Source organism: Abramis brama, assembly GCF_963993115.1.
Source record: "Abramis brama genome assembly, chromosome: 14".
Lineage (NCBI taxonomy): Eukaryota > Metazoa > Chordata > Actinopteri > Cypriniformes > Leuciscidae > Abramis > Abramis brama.
In genome coordinates this window covers 36413200-36420127 of record NC_139976.1, presented here as the reverse complement: position 1 = coordinate 36420127, position 6928 = coordinate 36413200, and positions in this window count along the sequence as shown.

Here is a 6928-nt window from a genome sequence, read left to right as displayed (position 1 = left end):
AGCTTCTTCTCCACACGAACAACACTAACCAAACTCTTCCAGTCTCAGAGAAACTACAGTGTTTGCGGGCGGGGCAATGTAGATGTTGTTCACTGGCAGCCAATCAGGACCATAGACTGGCATTATGCAAATTTGCTCCATTGTTAAGTAGGTGTGTAACAGGAAGTGAGACTGGAAGTGCTGACGACTCAATTCTGCAGTTCAGAATGGATCTTGTCTTTTAGGAGACAATAACTTTATTTGTCATGCACTTAGATCTTTAAAACTTTGCAGACCTTTTACATTCGCTGACCACTCTACAAAAAAAGCATAATAGGGGCATTTTGATTTATTCTGTAAAAAGATGTGTTATTTGAGCTGTAAAGTTGTGTAATCCATCCGTTTCATGAAGAAACTACACTTTTCTAGGCAGAGGAACTTAGTTATGCATTACTGACATACATTTACTCTAGTTTTTTACATTGAGTTTGTGCATAGTTACATAGTTACATCTCATACCTTTATGTTAACCTTTCTGGTTTCATGCTCATGTTGTTGAGTTTAAAGGCTTTATGTATCATGGTATAGAAACAGTTGAGATAACTTTGCATAGTGATTTTATCACACTAGAGTTACTCAAGTTAAAGGAACACTCCACCGTTTTTTGAAATAGGGCTTATTCATCTTCTTTCCTACATTTAGATAGGTGGGCAAATGCATTTTTGTCTCAGTGCATGCATTGTTTTAGTTTGACAGGGTCGGCGCTAGCTTAGCTTAGCATAATGAATGGAATCCTTTGTTGCCAGCTAGCATGTCCTGAGTAAAAGTAATATAAAAAATAAATAAAAACCCACCTAATTACTTCTTGTGGCCTGCGTATTCACAATGAGTACAAATAGCGATGCAGATTAACACTAGGCGATTTCCTATGCAGATATTGACTTGGGACTATATTAGGGGGAAGCACAGGCGAAGCACTGCTACTTGGGCGCAGAGATATCACGCCCAAGTAGCAGTGCTTCGCCTGTGCTTCCCCCTAATATAGTCCTTAATATATAAGTCAATATCTGCCTAGGAAATCGCCACAATCCACTTCACTAGAGTAGACTGAGTTCAAATCTCCCGCTTGCCCAAACTCGACTGATCAGCTAACGTTAACCGTTGTGGGCGGGAGTAAACAGCGGAAATGAATTTGAATCTGCGTCATCGCGCGCGCGCACTCACACACACACACACACACACACACACACACACACACACACACACACACACACACACACACACACACACACACAAAGCCCTGAATGTGAAGCAACGGAGATTTGGAAAAATATTCATAAAATATACATGCATGCACTGAGACAAAAATGCATTTGCCCACCTATCTAAATGTAGGAAAGAAGATGAATAAGCCCTATTTCAAAAAACGGTGGAGTGTTCCTTTAACATGTAAATCTGCCAAATGAGTAAAAATAATGTAAATTTTGTGGCTTTTGAAACACTTTTTAACATTTATTCCGGTGCATGACTTTGATTGTACACTGTACAAAATGATTTTCTGAGGGTACGTTAACACAACAATGTACTAGTTTTTCAGTTTTTGAAAAGTTTAGTGTACAAATGACAACGTTGTCAAATCGATCCCCGTTCACACATATCCGTGAAAACGACTAGAAACGCTGTATTCTGCTGCCAGGCCAGTAGATGGTAGATATTCACTTTGTAAATACGAGCCTGCAGACTGAACACGTAATACGCATGCGCATGACGCCACCGGTTTCACAAATTCACGTTTTTGTAGTTTCCACAGAGACGATAACGGTATCCTTTTCAAAAACTTGCACTTTGAAACCCATTTTCAAAAGTTTGCATTTTCAGGTCCCCAAAACGCAGTTGTGTAAATGAACAGACAAAACGCATGAAAGGTTTCCCGTTTTTAGTTGAAAACAGTGTCGTGTTAACGGCCCCTTACTCAGTATTTTATTTTATTTTTAAGTAAAAAAAGAGTAAAATATCTAAACATTCTTACAGAATACAAGATAAATTAACTTAAGAAGCTAATTGATATAAAATAGGCCAAGTCTTGCTTTCTGGAAAATGTATGAACATTTTGTGAGTTCAAGCTTAAAAATCTGCAAATGGGGTAGAAAAAAACTTTATTCAAAGGAAAAACTAATTTATTTTTCTGACCTCATTGCAGGATATTTTTTTGTTTGTTTTAAGCTTACACTCAATTCATGTTTTATAAAAAAAAAGAAAAAGAAAACAAGACTTAATATCTCATGTCCTTTTGCTTTTCTTGATTTAAGAATGTACTGAGTAAGGGTTTGTTGTTATTTTGCAGTGTATATATATATAACTGTTAATGTGAATGAAGACTCAAGATTATTTCTGTGGTAATGGAAAGCAGACCACAGAAGCTCAACTTACGTTGAACCCAGAAAATTCCTTTAAATCTGTCGAAATGCTCAAGCCTGTTTGTTTTTCTTTTCTTTTTTTGACTTCTTTTTTTTTTTAAATGGAAGAACGTTTTGGATTAAATAATGGAAACGTTAATGAAATATCAGGGCGTATCCATATCTGGAACAGACATACAGGCACCGCTGATTCGACCCATTCACTGTCTGACTCTTTAAGAATAAATAAGACACAATCTCTCACTCCAAGGTTTTTGACACTATCAGACTTTAAATGTGTAAGTAAGTTCTTTAACTGTGAAATGTAAAGGGTCCTATGAGATCCCACTGCCTTCACCACTAACAAGAACCATCTGTGAATGACGTACAGAGACCCTCGGCTCAACACATACTGTTTTTCTCTTCTCTTTGTAAGTGTACTGTAAATTAAACATTTGTATGTGAAAGAACATGACTAAACCTCTTAATGCTTTTACTGTGTGCATCATTTGCAAACTCTGTATCTAAAGAAAAGAGTCATGTTCAGTTTCTGAGGGTTCGTGTGTGAACTGTGATTTGTGGGATTGCATGAGGCAAATGTTCACATGTGTTTGTGTTTAAATGGGAGGTCTCGTTCAGAAGTCAAGAAAGCAGTGTGGAGAGAAATACGTATCTGTAGTCCTTTCATATTAATATAATGGTTAATCAAAAAGATGAAGCATTACATAGTGTCAAGCCGTGATATTTCATGCTATCTTTTACTATTCCTGGTGACTATTGTAGTCTTCACCCAAAAATGTTGACATCATTTACTCACTCTCAAAACCTATATTCAATGTTTTATTCGGATATAAAGAAGATATTTTGAAGAATCTTTTAAAACATTTTGGACCCCATTGACTTTCACTGGACCAACAACAAAAAATACATTTTTCAAAGTATCTTCAAATCAAGTCAGTTTGTTTTTTATAGTGCTTTTCAGAAAATTATAATGTTTATAATATCCTAATATCTTCATGCCTTAGTGTCACAGATTTGGCGACAATACAAGCAATTAAGCAGTTGAGATTTTCTATTTAATATATATCTGCCTACACATGTAAACTGTTTGTATGTCGATGAAGTTGGACATACTTATTTATCCAACTTTACATAAAGAGTGGGGTGATAAAATAGTTATATTTCGCAACAAAATAAAACCAATTCTGTGTTGTTCTTGTTCTACAGAATAAAGAATTGCGTACAGGTTTGGAGGGTGAAAAAATTATGGCAAAATTTACATTTATGGGTGAACTATCTCTAACACACCTAACAAAAGAGGAATGCCAGTGTATATACTGTACGCCATCAATTATAGTCTTAGTCATACATGCAAACAATGTTTAGTGACTGCAGGACACAACTGGTGATTTACACCCAACACTACTAGAGTTTGTTGAAATCTGTAACACTTCAAAATTTCAGTTGAGGAATAAAAACAGAAACAGAAATAGAAATAAAAATAAAAAACATTCCTTGTGTTGCTTTAACATGACCTAAATAAACCTAAAATAAGTCTGGGTACTGTGGGGAGACACGCCAAAACCAGTGAAACGTTATACTAAAAGTAGACACGGTTCAAATTAACTCATAAAAGAAAGGTTTCCATTTTTGACCATGGGATGAGTCTCAGACAAGATTCTTTGAACGGGATCCAGGTAAACATTTATGAAGCAGGTCAGCGGAGGTCTGAGCGAAAACCACATCCTTGATTCAAACAAACTTCCATTTGCCAGTTTTCCAGAGACCATCTTAGAGCTTATAACACACCTTAAGAGTTTAATGGATAATACAAGACAGAGTTAAATCTATATTTCAAAACAGGAGATCTACAAGCTAAGTCAAGAAAGTATGAATTCATAAAACCTGAAATCACATCAGTTATGAAGTGTGTGATTACACAAAGTGAGGGTAATCATAACATATTAAGTCTTGCTTCCTGATTATTATTTTTTTTTTTTCAAAATTAAGTGAGTTTATGCTGAAAACAAGAGAATGTTTTTGCCAATCTTGTTTTCTCTTTGAATTAAGTTTATTTCTCTATGCAGTTCTATATTTTTGCTAGTGATTTGGTGGTGGTTTATCCTTAATCCAGTTAAGTCAAATAAATCTTTGGACAATGAAAAATAACTTCTGTGCAAGACATATATCTGGTCAAATGATTATGTGAAAATAAATAAATAAATAAATAAGAATACATTAAAACCATGGCTCCTTACATACAGCATATCCAAATATACCGTCATTTCTATTTAGGGTAGCTTTTACTTTTCTAAAAGATTTGACCTTCTCCTGGTGGATGAAAAATTCAAAGAATTTTGCAAAGACAAAACAGCTCCATGGCAAGATTTGTACAGTGATTACTTTCTCATCATTTCCCAGTCGTCACAAATCTCCTGTGTCCCATCATCACTGATCATCCAAGCTTTTCTAACTGGAGACGACACAGAACGAGCTGGAGAAAACAAGAGGGTGTCGGGCTTCTCCGAGCAGAAACCAGATCCTTGCGTGTCTGTGTAAGTGTGAAGCAGCGGTGTGTGAGGAAGCTCTGAAGCGTCCCTTAGATCACCTTTCCCACACATGCACTTTGCTGATGGTCTTTTGGCGAGGATATTAATGTTTAATTTAGCGACAGATGCACGAAAGCATCTGAAGAAACACTAAGCCAAAAAAACTAATTTGATTGTTATAGTGCGCAAAAGGTTCAAAGAGAGCTTTGGATTTAATCTTGTTTTAATGCTCAAAAATACATGATTACAATTTAAATACTCAGAATTGTGCCAAATAACACAGAATAAACAATATAAACAGGCTCAATATATAGCCATTTATTAGATAAAGACAGGGTGAGTGACCATGATTCCGCCAAGTATTACGTGTTCCTGGATCATAATGTTTTGTTGGTCCTGGAGCAAATAAACATAGACATTATTCCAAACCCTAACCAGGACGTTGATCTGGGAACACTTCCTACTCAGCAGAATGACACGCGTCCTTTAGCAAAATGAGGGGATATACTGTATATGTGATGCCGTCACCGTACCCAGATGACCTAGATCAGACCTGCAGTTGACTTGAGGTGAAGTCTTGCCTTTTGTCACACTGAATGTACTTTGATGAGTAGATAAAGTGAGTCATAACTCACCTAGATAGCTAACTTTACTAATGACTCAGAGTTTAAAGTTTGATGTGGTAAAAAAACAAAAAAAAAACAAGCAAAGTTGCAGTTTAAAACAAGACTTTAGCATTTCAAGATATTCAATATTCAAGTGATTTCCAAGAAAATGCATTTAGTTTTATTTACTCAAATAGTAAAATTACAATGCAGTTTGCATGATCTCAGGTGCATGCTTCTGAAACATTTCTGCATGCATCATCAACAGGTAAATGAACATCAAAGCAGTTTATGCACTCTCTTGGTGGCTAAATGCAATGACAAATGTAGTGATATTTTTGCATTACTGTAAGTGAGTCACAACACACCTAGACATCTAAGTAAGCCAACTTTACTCATGACTCAGAGATTAAAGATTGAGGTGAAGCAAAACAAGTAAATCTCCCATTTAAAACAAGACTTTAAGGTCGGATTCACAGACAGGATTTACAGTAGACTAAGCCAGGATTACGCCTTAGGTCAATTAGGGCATTTAAATAGCTTTTATAAATGTGCCTTAGAAAGACATCTTGAGACAAAACAATGGCACTGACATATTTTAAGGTCTGTCTGTGCAAGTTGCTTTCAGTTAAGACAGGGCAAACATGCATTTGAGTCAGGGACATCTGGGAAAACGGGGGTTTAGATAAAGCACATCTTAATTGTTCATATTACATTCCTCACCAGGAATTGCATTTCAAGTTTTTTTTTTTTTACTTACTTACTCAAGTAGTGAAATAACGGTGCAAGTTGCATGATCTCTTATGCATGCTTGCAAAACACGTTTGCATCATCCATCAGGTAAATTAACATCACAGCAGTTTACTGCCCTCTCTTGGTGATAAAATGCAATGGCAAATGTAGTGATATTTTGTGACTGTAAGTGAAATGTTATACTTACCAGGTCAAAAATAAATCTAGTTGGGATTCATACTGTCAGATATATCATATTCCATGTATGACGATACTCTGGCATACTTGTATACTTACCTAACAGAGAAACTGTTTTCTCCAATTACTGTAAAATAAAGGTCATACTATGTAAAATGACCAGACAACAACAAACTAACAAAATCAGTTAAATAAAACTGATGACGTCTCTTTGTATGTGTTAAATATGGAATAATTTAAAATCATACTGTAAAAGGTTGGGTTTAAAGGTATAGTTTAAAATCTATTTCTAACTGGCTCTCTGCCAGGCGCTGGTCTCAACGTGAAAACCAGAAAGGGTAAAGGTTAACCCTCACCATAATAATGCTGCAAAATATTATGTTAAAGGGGTGGTTGATTATGATTTCACTTTTCTAACTTTAGTTAGTGTGTAATGTTGCTGTTTGAGCATAAACAACATCTGCAAAGT